The sequence below is a fragment of the Tenrec ecaudatus genome, chromosome 3, assembly GCF_050624435.1.
Source record: "Tenrec ecaudatus isolate mTenEca1 chromosome 3, mTenEca1.hap1, whole genome shotgun sequence".
NCBI lineage: Eukaryota > Metazoa > Chordata > Mammalia > Afrosoricida > Tenrecidae > Tenrec > Tenrec ecaudatus.
The window spans coordinates 109,761,323-109,781,199 of NC_134532.1; positions in this window are offsets into that span (position 1 = coordinate 109,761,323).

Consider the following 19,877-nt stretch of genomic DNA (forward strand, 5'->3'; position numbering starts at 1 on the left):
GGCTGGATTCAGAAGAAGTAGAACAAAGGACAGCAATGGATCTTGGCTCAAAGTGGAAAATACCAGAAAGATGTTTACTTATGTTTTATTGACCATGCAAAGGAATTCTCACAACAAACTATGGATAGCCTTAAGAAAGATTGTAATTCTAGAACACTTAATTGTGCTCCTGAACCACCTGTACATGAATAGGAGAGCACTTATTCAAGCAGAAATAGGGAATACTGCATGTTTTAAAATCAGGAAATGTGTGACTCAAGGTTGTATCCTCTAGCCATGTTATTTAATCTGTATGCTGAGCAAATAATCAGAATAATTGGAGTATATGAAGAAGATATTGGCATCAGAATCAGTAGAAAGCTTGTTAAAAAATATTAGATATGGAGTGTTTTGTGTGTTGTGCATGTGATAACTAAGAGTTGGACCCAACTTGAAGGCACCTAGCAGCAACACCAACTAATGCCACAAACTTCCCAAGACTATGGACAGCTGTCTCCTTGTATTTTGGGTAAGTGCTACTGAAAGCCATGGGTCTTCACAAAAAAAAATTGATGACACTGAGGCTATCATGTTGTGGAAAAAGCTAATCTCAGAGAGAACCCCTGTGGAAATTCACTGGCAACCCTAGTCTCTGAATTTTCTCAGCCCACATGCCAGAGAAGTGAGTGAAAGAGCTTCCAGATGACTGTGTCCCACAGTTATTGAGAAAGTCCACAGCCGTTGAGTCATTTGAGCTGAATCTCAAGGCATCATAGAGCAGAAATCAGTTACCTTCATGAACCCTCATCATTGATGGACCCGGACCACAATTAATATCTTGTGTATAGTCTTCATGCTGTAATAATAAATGAAGACATCGTGAATTTGGTATCATCACTGGGTGCTACTGTGACAAAAATTGAAATGCACCACTATTTCTGAATCGATTATGTCTAAATAGTGTGTGATGCTGAAAGGGTTAGCTAAAGATAGTTGATGAAAATTCTAGCTTTCCATATCAATGCAAATGAAGAGAGTCAGTGTGGAGACCCAAAGCCCATCTCTAGACAATTGGACATTCCGTCACATAAGGATCACAAGGGAGGGACCAGCCAGGGTGCACTATAGCACCAATGAAACACACATTTCTCTATTTCTTTCATGCTCCCTCCCACAAACCCCCCACTCTCATGATCCCAGTTCTATCTTACAAATCAGGCTAGACTAGAGCATGTACACTGGTACAGATAAGAGCTCTCGACACACAAAATCTAAAACAAATTGATTAGTTACCAATAATGATAGTAACCAATGATATCATAAGGGTAGGGGGAAGGTGGGGGGAAGGGAGAAAAAGGGGGAACCGATCACAATAATTGACAGGGGAGAAGGAGGGAACAGATCACAATAGTCAATATGTAAGATCACCAACATGAACACCATCACCACCACCACCACCCCATGGGGGATGAACAATAGAAATGTGGTTGAAGGTAGACAGAGTATGGTGTAAGATATGAAAATAATAATAATGTCTCATTTATCAAGTTTTCAAGAGGGTAGGAGGGTGGGGAAGGGAGGGTAAAAAGAAGAGCAAATACCAAGGGCTCAAGTAGAAAGAAAATCTTTTGAAAATGATGATTGCAACAAATGTATAATTACACTTGATGCAATTGATGTATGGATTTGTTATGAGCTATAAGAGCCCCCAATAAAATGATTTTTTAAAGAAAAAAGAAAATCCTAGCTTCTACAATAATATTTATGGGAATAATAAAGTATTGATTCATACAGTTATTATGAGGAATAAATCTGATCCCATGTGGTAATTCTTATCACAATGCTTAGTCCATAATGAGCACAATGAATACTTATTATCATTATAAGTAATGTTGAATTTGAAATATTGTTAATCTGACCACTTTTCGTTGTTGAGCACCATTGGCATCATTTAAGTCTATACTTCTTACTTCTCCTAATGCAGTTTCAAGCAGAAAGGAACAGTGTCAAACCAGGGAGGGAAAGGAGGTAGAAAAAAGGAGAAATACACACTCCCACAGTCAACTGAAATTCCCAACAATTTCACATGTATCAACAATCAAAACCCCTAGAAATAATAGGCAAGAAATCAAGCATTGTATTGCATTGTGAGAATCTGCTGCAAAATTTTCTTTAAAACATTCAAGAACAAGGGATGTCATTTTGATTACTACTGGGCCTCAGCCCCAGCATTATATATTCAATTATCTTATATGCATGTGTAAGCTGAATAATTAAAAAGAAAAATTGTAGAACATTTGAATTGTGGTGTTGGACTTCCTGAAGAATGAACAGTGTCTTGGAGAAAGTATAACCAGATAGATCTTAGAACCAAAGATGTGAGACTTTGTCTTGACTACTTTGGATAAGTCATCACAAGGGACCAATTGCTAGAGAAAGACATCATGCTTGGTAAATAGAGACTCAATCAAAAAGCATAGAGATCCTCAATTAGATGGGTTGGGACAGTGACTACAACAATGGACTCAAACAGAATAACAACATTGATGATTGTGCTGACCTGGTCACATTTTGTTCTAGTACACAGTAGAGAGGGGAAACTTAATTATTACTATGACCTTTTGCTACCATCAAGTCTGGAATTGAACTCATTCTCTGGCTTAATTTTTATCCAAAGAATAGACAGGTCAACAAGGGAAACAATAACACTAGAGAGGTCCACACATTTTTGGATAATTAACCCTTTGAGATAAAAGGGCAGCGTTAACCCAAGTACAAAGTTAAGAAGGGTTAGGAAAAAAGGAGTAAAAACACAGGGAAGAAATAGAATATGAGACATTACATTGAGTGGATGTCAATGAATGAGGTGACATCAAATAAAATATGTATGAATTATTGATTTTAAAATTGTTTCTCTGGCCTATAAACCTTCACCCAATACACAATATAAATGTTAAAAATGAAGAATATTGCTATGAATCAGAACACACACAATTGTACCTGACAAGGACAACAATAACAATCCCTGTAAATTCAACAGAACCTGAATTATGTTTGATGTTATATGGCTGATAGTTGTGCCCATTGCTGATGACATCATGTTCCCTTGTTGTAAGGTGCCATTGAGTCTGTGCTGCATCACAGGAACACACAAACCACCACAGAATGACAAACTGACAGATAATAGGTGGCATTTTCACTTACAGGTTCATAAATGAAGACAGTTATTTCAGAAAAAATATCTCATCAGTTGAAAAAAAAGGAGGAAGAAGTGATGGCAGCCATAAATCTACAATCAAAGATGAAATTAATAAAATCTGAGCCAAGGTATAAGACTCATAAATAAAGAAAAGATCTCAGGTTGCTATGAAGCATGCTTCGTCAGCATATGAACATTTTGGAAGTTTTAGGAGAGAATGCATGTTCAGAGTAGGTGGTCCATCTTGTTGGTGAAGTTGTTGAAGTCTTTCTAGCTCTCCAACCTCTACATCTTCACCTCTGCCCCTCCCCTGGAGGAGGAGGGAGTTCTATCACCGGTATTACCCATTCAGCTTGATTAGGTTGTATAAAATATAAAACCAAAACCCTACTATGGGGCTATATATTCAATGCCAACTCTAGTGACCCTGTAAGATAGAGTAGAACTGCTTCATAGAGTTTGCAATATGATCGTCTTTTTCTAAGTGTTGACCGCTATCCGAAAAAGTAAGTGGTTCAGAACCACCAGCTTCTCCCTGGCAGAATGGTGATGGTAGCTGTGCCCATAAAAATGTATAGTCTCAGAGACCCTCTTAGAGATGCTAAGAATCTGAACGGACTTGATGGCAGTAGGTTCTGTTTTGTTTTGTTTTTTGTTCATCTTTGCTCAAGCAGATTGCCACAGCTTTCTCCCATGGGGCAACTTGTGGGTTTGAACTTATGACTTTTCTGTTAGCAGCTTAGTGCTTAACCAGAGCTCCAGAAAGTGATAAAAACCAAACCAAACTCTGTCATGGAGTTGCTTCTGGCTCATAGAAACTCTATAGAACCGAGTAGAGCTGCCCTAGAAAGTTTCTATGGTTATTGTATTCCTCACAGGAGTAGAAAACCTCGCCTTTCTCTTGTGGAGAAAGGTTTGAGCCATGGACCCTGTGGTTAGCACCCCAACATGTAACCTTCTACATACCAGGGCTCGCAACCAGATTGTCATGCTCAACTATAAGACCCATTGCCATCTACCTAGTTGATTTAGACTTGCAATGACGCTCTAGGACAGGGCAGAATTACCCCTGTCGGTTTCCAAAACTATAACTTCAAAGGAGTAGAAAACCTCCTCTTTCTCCCTAGAAGCAGTTGGTGGTTTCAAACAGCTACTTGAAGTTATCAGCCAAACTTGTCACCTCTATACCACCAGAGTTCCATGGGACAGGAAAAAGTCCATCCAACCAGTCTTAATTGCTTTTAACCTTCCCTTAAAGTAATTTCTCCAAGGAAGCATTGGGAAATAAATAATATCTGTATAACAACATAAATGTATGTTTCATTGTCATTTCAGAAGAAATTGTTATCTGATTGTGGCAACACACATTAATTCAATTAAGAGAAGAATAAATAAATTGTTGCAAGATTAATTTTTCCAGAAAATAATTTAACACAAAGATATACATATATTATTAATAAGTGCACAGTTCATTTTTTGTTTATTGTTCTATATCTGTACAACTTTGAAATATAATATTGGTTTTCCAAAATATTTCCAAACACACAAAAGAACTATGAAGAATGTGAATGTGAGTAGCCTGATCTTAAATTGTGAAAATATTTGCTTTCACTTTTCCAAGATTCCTTTTATTTAAGTTGGAAAATGTTATTGGCATAATACCACCTACATATTATTGTTTATTTTGAAACTATGGTTCCAACCACAAAATAACAATTACCACTTTCAAAACCTGGAAAGTTTTATTTTTGTGATACGTATATAGTTTTATTTATTACTAAGATTGAAAAATATTTTCTATGTCTACCATTGAGTATTTTACAGTCTCAAAACAACTCACATTGATTTGATTTGATTTGATTGTTGAGATGAATTTTCACATTAGAAAAAATAAGTATTACTATCTTCACACTTCAGATGAAAACACAGAGATGAAAAATGCCCCAAGAAGATGCAAGTAACTTTGGGTGATAAGAAGAGAATCCAGAAATCCTGACAGCCAGTCAATATCTTTACCACTGACTTATGAATACAGTTACTCTACTGGGCCCAGGGTTCATTCTACACTTTAATCAAGTTAGTAATTTTTAAGTCCTAGTTTACTAAGTGAAATTAGTTTTAAACTGTCAAGAATTTAAATATCTAAGCTCCTGAGAGTTTTAGAAGACACGTGTAAGGAGCCAGCGTGTTCCTACACCGATAGCTAGCAGACAACGATACAGAGTGTGCACAAGTGGAGTGGGCAAAGAACATAAGCTGGAGAGTTTTATCTGTCCAGCAGTTCAAATTCGACTCTATAGAACGTGCTGTGCTTAATAAAAATTGTATTTAACATTTAGATTGACTATAATGAAAACTCTTCTTCACGTTTTTCCAAAGAAGCTCTTTGAGCACTGAGGGAAAGCAAGAGACTTTAGCGAGGCTTTTGATTGAGCCCTGCATGATAGACTCATCAACGAACTGGAAACACAGTCTGAGCCACACAAATGACCAGGAGCTGCTCAGTTAATGAGTGGTTATCATTGGCTCGGTGTCAATCGGGTGGGAAATGAGGAGAAAATCCCAAATGTAAATTTGTCTAACATTTGCCATCAGTGACCTAGAGAAATGGAGAACTCATTTAAGTTTGCGGCTAGCATAGATTGATGTCTCTCTCATCTGGCACTAAAAAAATCTCAGAACTAAAGAGATAGAATACAACAGAATCACAATTAACCAATATTTTTTATTAATTGGGAAAAGGTTGGGGAAAAATCAATTGAACTAAAAGCAGTATAGTACCTTTGAGGAATGTTCATAGAAAAACACAGAATAAAAAATCACGAGTAATTGCTTGACCTTTTGATGTTTGCTCTCTAACTCAAGCTCCCAATTCATGTAGCATATGCGCATAACACACACATATGCAAACACACACAAAATATACTACAAAGAAGCTGAATTCAGATGGGAAAATATGGAGGATCATTAGTATTTTGTAAAGAAATTCCAGTTTTTCAGTGAATTTTAGAAATGTATAGTATTTCCATTGCTTTGTGTGTGTTTTCTAATATAATACATGCTAAACGCTTAATGAAATTGTGCAGACCTCTGAGGAAAACAAAAGTGCGCTTTTGAGAGATAAAGGGGGATGCTTTATTTTAAGGAAGATTTAAACTGTAAATGATCTGACCAAGATGATTAAAATAAAAGGATACACAGCAAGCAATATGTTAAAAATAAAACTGGCAAATTATTCAATGCTTTTAATGCTCCTCGTGGATAATTTTGCCTTCTCCATGCAATCTTGTTCTAGATAGACTTCTAAAATGGATGAAAAATTATTGAACACAATAAAATTTAGATCACAAAATCATATGGAATATAGATAAAACTAATCACATTGAATTTTTTCTCTATAAATTTACTAATGTTAAACTGAAGAGTATTTCATCATGCATTGCCCTATTTTTCCTGAGAACTCCCACAAAGATAAACTATTTGAAGTGTAAATTGAAACTGGCAATATTGTTAAGTCCATACCGAAAGGATAAACTGTCACTTTTTTTATTTTAAAAACTGGTTTTGCTTATGGGTGGGATTTCACTATCCAAAAGGGAAGGCCAGAGCAAAGAATTATTTTTTATATTTCAATGTATATCCATCCTATACTGAGAACATTATACCTTTCCTTTAAAAAAGCATACATGGTCTTTGTTCCCTTTTCCTGCACCAAGACAAATACTGGAAAATCTCTCTGGGTTTGTCCTAGGCGGAGATAGGGCTACTACAAAACAGAAATGCCATAGGGGAATGGTTTTAACAAACAGAAATGTATTCTATCACAGTTTAGCAGGTAAGACATCTAAATCTAGGGAAAGATGCTGATTCTAGACTCTAATGGAAGATCCTTGTGTCCGTAAGCTTAGTACCTACTTGGGTAAACAAGAAAAGCAAACCCACAGAAACTCATATACGTATGACAGAATATATATATAAAGTGTACATTAAGAAAGCATCCAACCCAGTGCTGCCCATGCCCATAAATCCAACATTAGCCCATATGTCTGACACCAATCTACAAAGTCCTCCTCCATCTCACAAAATGTCTGCAATGACATCAACTGCAGGAGGAAAGCCAAATCAGGGAATGTGTAAGCATCTCAGCGCTGGCAGTGGTCTCCACATGGCTGCTCCAGCACCCAGAGCTGCATCAGGGTAGGTCCATGTGGTTTCTCCTCAGGGATGTTTTGCAGGAAGTCAGCCTTGCCAGCTGAAGCAGGGAACTGACTAAGGCAGCTGCACCCTGGTCTGACCAACAGAAAACAAGAGACCCGAGAACTAGAAAGGCGAGGCTCACCGAGGAATTTATCTCTCCACCCTTCAATTAATCCTACATGTGTTTATAGGCCAGGTTGGCACACAAAAAAACCTTAACTATCTCACTACTGGAAATCTCTAGTTGTCGTGACATTAATCTTCCCCTGTACTGGGAAATTCAAAGCATGGGGACCTTGAGTTCAAAGTACCTGATCTCCTTACCTAGTGGAACTGAGGTTCCTCCAAGTTCTGCCCATTGTTTAAACTCTTTAATATTTCAAAGTTATTGATTCAATATATAACATGGTCATAATAGTTAACATAACTGCCACTGATCCTGACTCTTAACAGCAATTGTGGTTAGGTGCCATTAACTCACTTCCAACTCAGAGACTCATATACACAATAGAATGAAACAATATCCGGTTCTGCTATAACTATTGTTATGTTGAAGTCCATGGTTGCAGCCGTTGTGTTAATCCATCTCACCAATGACCTTTATTGATGACTCTTCCCTCTAACAACCTTCTAATAACATGCCTAACATGTGAGACCATGTCAAGGCATCCTCTTCTAAGGTGCACTACAGTTGTGATGGCTTCAAGATAGATTTGGTCACTTCCGATATTCATCAACAATACCATAAGTAAATGTATCGATTCCTCTAGTCTTCTTTATTCCTTGAATCATGTTGTTGTTGCTGTGAGTTGCAGTTGAGTCAGTTCTGACTCAGAGCAACCTAATGTACAACAGAAGGAAACGCTCCCCAGTCCACCATCATCTGCACAATTGTCCCTATATCTGAGCCGCTCTGTACAACCACTGTTTCAATCCAGCTTGTCAAAGGCCTGCCTCGTTTTTGCTGCTGCTTACTTTACTAAAGATGATGTCCTCCTGCAGAAACTCCTTTGGCAGCATTGCAAAATACATGAGACAAAATCTCGCCATCTTTGCCACAAAGGAACATCCTAGTTATACTTTTCCCAAAACAGTTATGCTCATTCTATTGTCAGTTCATGGTATTTTTAATATTCTTTGCCAATACCATAGCACTGATTCTTCTTCAGACTTTCTTATTCAATGTCAAACTTTCACATCATATGAAGCCATTGAACATACAATTGCTTGAGTCAGGCACAGCTTAGCCGTTAAAGTAACCTCCCTTGTGTTTCATTGACTATACAAAGACATTCAACTCTGAATCACAACCAACTATGGATAGCCTTGAAAAGAATGGGAATTCATTTGATTGTGCTCCTGAGGAGCACATTAATCAAGAGGTGGTGTGTGAACAGGACAAGGGCATGCTGCATAGTTTAAAATCAGGAAAGGTATGTGTCAGGTTGTATTCTCTCACCACACTTGTCAGTCTGTGTGCTGAGCAAATAATCAGAGATCTGGGTTATATGCAGAAGAATGTGGCATCAGGTTGGAGGAAGACTTATTACCATCTTGGGCTATGCAAATGACACAACCTCACTTGCTGATTGTAAGGAGGACTTGAATCATTTTCTGATGATAATTTAGGATTGAATGGATTATAACTCAATGTAGAGAGAACAATCAAGATAAACAGAGAAAAGGTTGAAGTTATCAAGGATTTTGTCTGCTTGGATTCAAAATCAATGCTCGTGGAAGCTGATGTCAAGAGATCAAAAATGCATTGAGTTGGATAAAGCTGTTACTCACAAACTATTTAAAGTGTTGAAAGCCAACGTGTTACTTTGAGGACTCAGATGCCCCTAACTTAAGCCATAGTATTTTCAGTGGCCTCATATACATATGAAAGTTGGACATTGAATAAGGAAGACTGAAGAAAAACCATTGCACTTCAACTATGGTATTAGCTAAGAATATTGAAAGTACAGGGACTGCCGAAAGAACAAACAAATCGGTCTTGGAAGAAGTACAACCAAAGTGCTCCCTAGAGTTGAGGATGGTGAAACTTCATCTCACATACTTTGGATAAAAGAGCCTAGATCCTGGAGAAGGGCATCATGCTTGGTAAAATACAGGGGCAGCAAAAAAGAGGAAGAGCCCAATGAGCTGGATCTACAGAGTCGCTGCAAGCCTGGGCTCCAGCATGGGCACAATTGTGAGACCAGCACAGGACCAGACAGTGCTTCGTTCTGTTGCACATATAGTTGCTGTGAATCAGAGCTGACTCGATGGCGTCTAACAACAACAACAAAACAATGCTGAATTGATGAAATCTTTTTATTTAATTTCTCGAAGGAATAGTTTACATTTACAAATGATTTCCGCTGATTAGCTTATGTAAAATTTCCCTTACTTATTGTGGAGGTACCATAGGTAAGCTGCTATGAAGTACTTCATTGTCTTTGACTTTTCAAATGTTTTCATTTAAAGAGAAAGAGAGACAACATGTATCTATATATCAAACAAAACCAGCCATGTCTATGAAAGAACAGGATTCCATTCACTAAATAACTGTTTTTCTTTTCTATCACGCTGGCCAACACAGAGTTTGGTACCTCACAAGTTAGACATGCTGCTTGGTATATTTGACCTGCTAATTTCAAAAATGGTATGTTTCCCCTATCAATTCTAGTTTTCTTTCAAATAAAATAAAATAATATCATAGTTCCTTTTATGCCTAATTCAACTTTCAAAATAAAGTCTCCTAAACTTTGTAAAGCCTTTCTTCATGTAAATATATCATGTGCAATATCTAAAAGAGGCAAATGTACAGACCTCAAAATTTATTAGTGGTTAAGAGAAAAGAGAAACAGAGTCATTGATACAGGGCAAAGAGCTACTGTGAAAGTTGATGGAAGAATTTGCAAACAGGTGTGATAGTTGCGCAGCATGATGAACTCAATTAATGCCACTAAATTGTACATGCAGAAAATGTTGAAATGACTAATAACATGCCTACATGGAAATTTGTTTATTTTAAAAGCACATATAAAATGTGCAACATCTGAATAAGGAGAGAAAATTCCGGCCACATTTCTATGTCCAATCTGTGTAAGAACAAAAGAATGCACCTGCAGGCAAGACCATCATTTAACCAGATGCACTCAAGTTTGTCTGTGAGCCTAAGAAACAAACATAAAGCCTATATTAATAAGAACTACTGGGTGCAAGTGACAGAAAATTTAAGCCACATTTGGCTTAAACCAAAAGGATATGTACTGGCTCCTGTCATTAAAAAGTTTGGAGCATATACTCAAGCCACATTATCAAAAGGACAATTCTATATTATTTAGCTCTTCATATTGCTTCCATTCTCTCAGATTGAAACAAACAGGAAAAAATTATCACACTCACCTGCAAAATTATCATTTTATCTCATTATCTCACATGGAGTTGTGAATTCATGCCAATCACTATGGCCCGAGGAAGAATAACCTTTAGGTCAAGTTTGAAATCACAAGCCACACAATTAGAATCAGCGGTGGGGTCAACTGTTAGTAGATGGAAGATAGGAGAGAAATGGATCCCAAAATAAACATGGAAAGTTATTCCCTGGGACATGGTGCCCCAACAGACTGGACTGGAAAACACTCCTAAAAGCCAACGAACAATCCTTGAACTAACTGCAAGCTTTTCTTTCTTATTGTGCTTTGTTTTGTTTTTGTCATTGGTTTGTTGTTGTTTTGTTGTATATTGTTGCTTGGTTGTGCTCTGTCTTATTTTTGTGCATGTTATTCTCTCCACAGGTCTGTCTAAGTAAGATAGGCTGGATGAACAATTAGAGGAGAAAACAATGGGATTGATAGTTCCATGGGGACATGGGAGACGGGGAGGTGGGGGTAAAGGTAGTGGTATTAATAAACCCAGGGACAAGTGAAAAACAAGCGATCCAAATCGGTGGTCAGGAGGGGGTGCGAGGGCTGGTTGGGCATGATCAAGGGTAACGTAACTAGGAGTAATTGCTGACACCCTGGTGGGGACTGATCATGATAGTGGGACAGGAAGGAAATCAAAGGAAATAGAGGAAAGAGCTGGGAGGCAGAGGGCATTTATAGAGGTCTAGATAAAGACATGTACATATGCAAATATATTTATATATGAGGATGGGGAAATAGATTGATGTGCATATATTTATAGGGTTAGTATTAAGGTAGCAAAGGGACATTGGACCTCCACTCAAGTACTCCCTCGATGCATGAGTTCTTTCTTCTATTAAATTGGCATTCTATGAAGCTCACCTTCCAGACACAACTGCTGAAGACAAACTGGGTAAACAACTAAATGTGGTGAAGAAAGCTGATGGTGCCCGGCTATCAAAAGATATAGCGTCCGGGGTCTTAAAGGCTTGAAGGTAAGTAAAGAAGGGGCCATCTGGCTCAGAAGCAATAAAGCCCACATGGAAGAAGCACACTAGCCTGCATGATCACAAGTTGCTGAAGGGATCAGGCATCAAAGAACAAAAAATTATATCATTGTGTGCTCACCTCCCTGATACGACCCCTGAAGACAAATGGCTATATAAGCAAATGTGACAAAGAAAGCTGATGGTGCCCGGCTATCAAAAGATATAGCATCTGGGGTCTTAGAGGCTTGAAGGTAAACAAGTGGTCACCTAGCTCAGAAGCAACAAAGCCCACATGGAAGAAACACACCAGCCTGTGCGAACACTAGGTGTCAAGGGATCAAGTATCAGGCATCATCAGAACAAAAAATCTTACCCTGATGAATGAGTGGGGGAGTGTGGAGTGGAAAATCAAAGCCCATTTGTAGGCCACTGGACATCCCCTTACAGAAGGGTCTTGGAGAGGAGACGAGTCAGTCAGGGTGCGATGTAGCAACGATGAAAGATACAACTTTCCTCTAGTTCCTAAAGGGTTCCTCCCCCCACCCCTCCCACTGTCATGATCCAAATCCTACCTTGCAAGTCTGACTAGACCAGAGGATGTAGGATGTACACTGGTAGAGATGGGAACTGGAAACACAGGGAATCCAGGCCAGATGGTCCCCTCAGGACCAGTGGTGTAGTGACAATACTGGGAGGGCTTTGGAAGGATGGGTTGGAAAGGGGGGACCGATTTCAAGGATCTTCAGATGACCTCCTCCCTAGGGGACATGCAACAGAAAAGTGGGTGAAGGGAGACGTGGGACAGAGCAAGATATGACAAAATAATAATTTATAAATTATCAAGGGTTCATGAGGGAGGGGGAAGATGTGAAGCAGGGGGGAAAAGAGGACATGATGCCAGGGGCTTGGGTGGAGAGCAAATGTTTTGAGAATGATAAGTGCAACAAATGTACAAATGTGTTTTACACAATTGATGTATGTATGGATTGTGATAGGAGTTGTATGAGCCCCTAATAAAATGATTTTTTAAAAAGTAAGTTATTACAAAAGGTGAGATAATGGGTATAGAATATTATAAATATCAACTATACACTGCAAAGACCCAGTGACAATCCCAACAGATAGCAAATAAACTTGACAGTAGGATGTTCTTACTTATACAAGACTAAGGATTCAACAAATGTTAACAAAGGAAGAACCCTCCAGAATTCTTATATAAATATCATTTATCTGTAACATTAACAGCAGCTAAACCTTATGGTCTTGCATGTATATCCCACACTAATTAAACTTCTGCAAAAGATTACCAAAACCTGAAAATAATGCATTTGATTTACTGAACTTGAATAATCAGTGTGACTTGGGAAAGCATCCGAATATAGGTCATGTTCAAAAGAAATATTCAAACTTAAGGAAAAAGAAGATGTTTCTCCACAGTCATCTAATTTCTGCCTCTATAGCAATAAAGACTATCCAACTATTACACTAGATGAGAAAAACTAAAAATCATAATAAACTAAAAAATATTATTTGAAGACAACATTAATGAATCTAACTCTCTTCCATTTATTAAGACCACATCAAAGAATACTGGAAATATTTCTTTGGTCATACTCTAAAGACCATGTAAACAAACAGTGTGGCAAGATATTGGTGGCAGGACTTCAAATTCAGGTCTGATTTTTCATGTAATTAAATAGTGTTTATGTTACTATTAATTAATCAAATCATATTTAGGGCTTGTGATCTAGTGACAATCAAGAAAGATGCGTGAAGTGACTTTTGGTTAAAGTTTATTTTTACTAGCATGGTTTTCTACCATTTTAAAACATTTTTTATATTTTCTACATTTTATAGTTTTTTACTTTTAGATCAATCTAGTACCCACATTTATGATCACCCATACTGCTTTCTTTTTCTTTCTTTCTTTTTTACTTCTTGTTCCTTTCTCTTTTTTTGGCCAGAGAGGAAGAAAGCTGTGTACCTAAGAAGCATGACTATCTATTAATTGTTTAAGCAAGAAGACTGGTCTGCATCCCATGTGAATACATATCATTGAAAGTAAACTTTCTTTTCTTCTCTTTCTTTTTCCATCTTTGGGACCAGTCTCTGTGTTTGCTCCCATCCCTTTTTCTCTGCACCTGTCACAGGAGTTTGAAGAGAAAGGGCAAGGGCCATACCAAACCAAACAATACTTTGGACCTGACTGCATATGAATTGAGTTACAGTTACCAAGTTCTTCACAGCGTGCACCAAAGGGCCAGCTGAAAGTAGTTAGGAAGTGTCAGTAATTTTAAATGTGTTACTAATTATTTTTGTACCTCATCAACAACTCAGCACTTTTATTCTTGGTAACCATGACTCATCCACTTCATCCATTCATCACCTCAATTAAATTTTTCTGTTATGTGTATTCGTATGCCTGTATGAGAAAAGAGACAAAGAAACAATGCTAAGTCAAAAACATCTTTCAGAGACTCATCCTTCCAACCATTTCTCCCCTAGCCTTACTCAATCTGTTAGTACTTTGTTCTCTGAATTCAGTAGGAGACCTTGAACATGAGTGCACTGTCACTACAAATGTAAGTTCACCTCTGAAAAGGCTCTCTCGTAATGTATTTTATAAGAATTGTATTCTTGGGGCTATATCCTGAAACTTCAAAAACACTATAATAAACGTCAGTCATAGATATACATTCCATTTGAGAAATGGATTCCTAAAAGCCAGTACTTGAGCTGTAGGTTTCAATTCATTAATATTTGTGAAACAAACTATTTAAGAAGAGAATGTTGTCAAACACACAGATCAAATATAATAAAGAAATATCTTGACCATCTATAGCACTGTATCCTTCCTACAGAAGAAGACTCATGCAACTAAAAAACCAGGGCTCAGCTGAGCACTATGATCAATGTTTATATATACATCTGGGAGTATAAGCAAGAACCTATCCAATGTGTCTCCATCATGTAAGGGTGGTCGCTGGAGTGGAGGAGGGATGCCCTGGAGTGTGACCATCAGTAAAGAGGGGACAAGTAGAATTGGATGGCAGCAGAGCCAGTAAAGGACTGGGGAAGCAAACATCACTGATAGGGATTTTTCTAACATTTTGCTATGGGATATGTCCTGTGTATGCTTCTTCTTCCTCCTTATGAAATCTGCATAAGTTCTAACTGTTCACCAGTTTAAGAGCATTGAAAAAGTCCTGCAGTTTCCTGCTTTATTAAATAAATTGATGGCTAAGACAGTCTACAAGAAAACAAAATTAGAATGTTCTTCATCAGAACTCTTATTTAATATTGTACTGGAAGTCCTTGCCAGAGCAAGAAGGTAAGAAAGAAAAATAAAAACATAAATTAATAAGGAAGAAGTAAAACTATCACTATTTTCAATTTATCCTATACATAGACAATCACAGAGATTCCACGAGAAAGCTACTGGAACTAACAGAAGAATTAGCAAAATGACAGGGAACAAGATCAACATTCTAAAATCAGTCAGATTCCTCTACCCCAGTGGTTCTCAGCCTTCCTAATGCCATGACCCTTTAATACCGTCCCTCCTATTGTTGTGACTCCCCGCAACCATAAATTATTTTTATTGCTACTTCATACCTGTAATTTTGCTACTGTTATGAATCAGGCAACCCCTGTGAAAGGGTCATTCGACTCTCAAAGGGTTTGTGACCCACAGGTTGAAAACTGCTGCTTTACACCAATAAAGAACTCAGAAAAAGAGATGAGAAAAGGCAGTAGCATTTGCAATAGCCACTAAAAAGATGAAATACTTAGGAACAAGCCTAACAGGAGACACGAAAGACTTAAACATAAAAAACTACAAAATACTGCAATGAGAATTCTACATCGATGCACGAACATACTGAGCTCATAAATAGGAAGACTTAACATGGTAAAAATGTCATTATTACCCAAACCAATCTAAAGACATAATGCAATCCCAATCCCAATGCTATGAGCATTTATTTAAGAGATGGAAAAGCCAATCACCTTACACCATACACAAAACTAACTCAAGATTGATTAAACCTAGTGTAAAACCTTAAACTATAAAGTTCATCAAAGAAAAAAATGGGGGCAAACTTAGGTGCCCAGATACATGGTCTATCAAACATAACTAAAAATTCTCAAACTGCAGAAGATAAACATAGGACAAAACTAAGAGTCATAAAAAGACAAGATTTATTGGCCTAATGGAGACTAGGAGAACCCCTAAGACTATGGCACTTAGACACCCTTCAAACCTGTAACTCAATGTATTCCAGGAGATCAGCATTCTACCACACAACAGACGGGTCTATAAAGTAAGCCAAAACAATTATGAAAATGTTAAATCATTCATGACCAACAGGGCAGCATTTGCCCAGAATCAAAATTCAGAAGGCAGGGGGTGGCAGTAAAAATGGTAAATGGAAATAAAGAACCCAAGGCGGAAATGAGGAAAACACTTTTACATTGAGGGATTTTCAGGTAATGTCACCAAACAAATTCTTTTGCTAAGTAAAATTTCACCCAAATCACAATAAAATACTAAAAGAAAGAAAGACAACAAGAAAGGGAACATTTAAATCCTTGGGGTTTTTCAGAAATCTCACAGGGACAGATAGCCTACGTGACTCATGAAGTAGAATTGCAACTGGATCCACCTAGATCTGATGGTATCGGAGGCCAACATTAACGTTAGACTGAGTTCCATTTTACTCACTCAGCATGGAAGAATGGAATGCTTTAGAATTAAGATGCTCTTTGACTATGTTTTCCACGGCGACAATTTTGTTTCCCCAGTAAGCTATCTGGTTATCATCCAACAGTTCTGAGGGAAGACATATTTCTTATTCCTAAAAAGAAGAGCATGCTCCTAATAATCAATGTTTTTAGTATTATGTAATACCTAAAATTTGTTGCAGTCTCTAGGTGGCACAAATGGTTAGGCACTTGACTACTAACCAAATGATTGGCAATTTAAACACACCCAGAGGTGCCTCCAGAGATGAGTTTAGCAAAATAATTCCTTGTGGAGCACAGTTCGATTCGAGCACAGTTAGGGATGTCATGAGGCATAAAACCACTCACCAGCAACTGTTTTGATTGTTGTTGTTTAGGCCATACAATGTGACAGTCAGTCATGATGCTAGGAACATAACAAGAATTATCTCATTTTGATATACTTACTTACACCTTATCTACACATTAATTTAGAATACTACTCATGAGGTAGAAAACATGCATGAGGTAGGATATAGAGTATATGTATTGCCTAAACATGTTTTAATGAATGATTAATAGTAATAGGATTTGAACACTTACTGTGCCCACACACAATTCTACATTTTCTATATATTAACTTGCAGAATCATAAATAGAGTCCAGTCAGATAAAATTTTTGTAAGTCCCATATGAGGCATAGACCGAGAAGCTGAAGACTTGCCTACAACCATACAGTTCATTGACACATAGGGAGTCTGACTCTGGCTTCTCTACCCTTGCCCGCACCCTTTTCTAACCCAAGGAACTAAGGAAAACAAGTTTTAAAAGTCAAAGAATGTGACCACGCCTACCCATTTAGTCAGAGCAAATGCTCAGGCCTGATGTCTTCAAAACTTATATTATTATTTGCACAAATACCAAATACATTGATCAACTCATAACTAAGTTGGTTCTGAAGATTAGAGTTCAAATTGTTTTCAATTATCTAATGAATTGTTTAGCCTCTTGGCAATCTACGAGAGGAGCCTGTCAGCAGAATAAAAGAGCCAGAAGTGAAAGTGGGAAAGGCAGAAGACAATCATTAGATGGAGCATTGTTTTTGATTAAGCGCAGCATTATGGCACCCGATCAGGGATAGCTCCCAATCAGGGATAGATTTACGGGCGTGTAAACAGTGCAGTCACACAGGAAGTTGTTCTCTGAAAAGTCCCACATTCGGGATTTAATTCTCCTTGGTTGTCATTTTGAAGCACTTAAAATACTTTTTCTTTGAATTTATGGTTTTGTTTTCGTTTTTTAAAATCATTTTATTGGGGGCTCGTACAATTCTTATCACTATCCACACATACATCCATTGTGTCAAGCGCATATGTACATTTGTTGCCATCATCGTTCTCAAAACATTTGCCTTCCACTTGAGCCCTTAATATCGACTGCTCATTTCCCCCTTCCCTCGCCACTTCCCCTACCTCACGAACCCTTCATAATTCATAAATTATTATTATTTTGTCATATGTTACGCTGTCCGACGTCTCCTTCCGCTCTCTTCTCTGCTATCCATCCCCCAGGGAGGAGGCTATACGTAGATTCTTGTAATCAGTTCCCCCTTCCTATCCCACATTCCTTCCACCCTACAGGCATCGCCACTCTCACCACTGGTCCTGAAGGAGTCATCTGTCCTGGATTCCCTGTGCTTCCAGTTGCTATCTGTACCAATGTATAGCCTCTGGTCTAGTTGGATTTGTAAGGTAGAATTGGGATCATGATAGTGGAGGGGGGGAGTATTTAAGAACTAGAGGAAAGTTATATGTTTCATCATTGCTACCCTGCACCCTGATTGGCTCATCTCTTCCCCACAACCCTTCAGTAAGGGGGTGTCCAGTTGGCTACCGATGGGCTTTAAGTCTCCACTCTGCACTCACCCACATTTACAATGATATGATTTTGTGTTCCTTGATGCTTGATACGTAATCCCTTCGACAGCTCGTGGTCACATAGGCTGGTGTGTTTCTTCCATGTGGGCTTTGTTGCTTCGGAACTAGATGACAACTTGTTTCTCTTTGAGCCTCCAAGACCCCAGACACTATATCTTTTGATAGCTGGCCACCATCAGCTTTCTTCACAACATTTTCTTATGTACACGTTTGTCTTCATTGATGGTATCAGGAAGGTGGGCCCCCACTGGTATGATTTTTAGTTCTTTGATGTTTTTAAGTGAGATCAAGAAGCCCTTGTCGTGTAGTGGTTATTAGTTGGGTTGGTTTCTACTCTTTAAAAAGTTATATTCTTGGAATCCCACAGGGACAGTTTTACCCTGTCATATAGGAACTCTATGAGTCAGAATCAACTCAGTGTCAGTGAATTTGGTTTGGGAAGTTTAAAAGGAGTTCTGATGGGAGAATTGAGCATGTTTCTGTGGTTTGAAACATTATTCATGCAAAGCTGCCTGCTCTCATCTCTTCATCTTCCCGCAGCCTAGGATGTGTTCTTGGTCATATACTCCCAGGACCCTAACCAAGCATCTGCTCCCTATACTCATTCCATGCCCAAAATATAACAACTGAATTGCTTAGGTTGGGAAGTCTCCATTCTGCAATCACCTCGTAGACCAAGCAGAGTATGAATTCACACATTGTGAGAGTTGGGGTTGGGCATACGCCCCATGGAATATTAGTAGTAGTAATTCCTGCCTTAGATGGCAGCATCATAATACAATCAGTTCACAGTATGACACAGACCTCTCATTCTATCCTAATCCAGGCGCTGAGCATGTCTCAGAATGAAAGTTGTGATTCTTAGGTAGGTCATCTGTCCACTGTGGATTAGGGCATGGGCCTGTGGAAAGGAGAATTGACTTCCCCATCAAAATCCTCATTTTATTTTGCATTCGTCTCCCTAAATTACATAGTCAGGCCTGTTTAATCAACACTGAGCTTAAGTCACATAATGAAAAATTGAATTCCTAACATCAAAATAGATACAAAACTAGACAAATCACTTTATAATTGGACTGTCAAATATAAGCGAGCTTACAGAATTCCATTATTACAAAATGTCTACGTTTCCATGACATGTTTGACTTTCTTAGTTGGAGTATGCTTGACTTAATGCTATGTTTGAGACCATTATTGCAGCCAATGTGTCAATCCATCTCATTAAGGGTGTTCCTCTTTTCTGCTGACAAGCTACAAAGCCTGATGTCTTTCTCCAAGTGCTGATCCTTCCTGATATTATGTCCAAAGTACATGAGACAAGGCTCATCATTCTCACTTTTAAGGAACATTGTGTCTATACTTCTTCCATGACAGATAGATCTATTCTTTCTTCTGGCTGATAGTTTGTTGGTAGGTGCCATCAAGCCAATTCCTACGCAGAGTGAAACACTGCCTA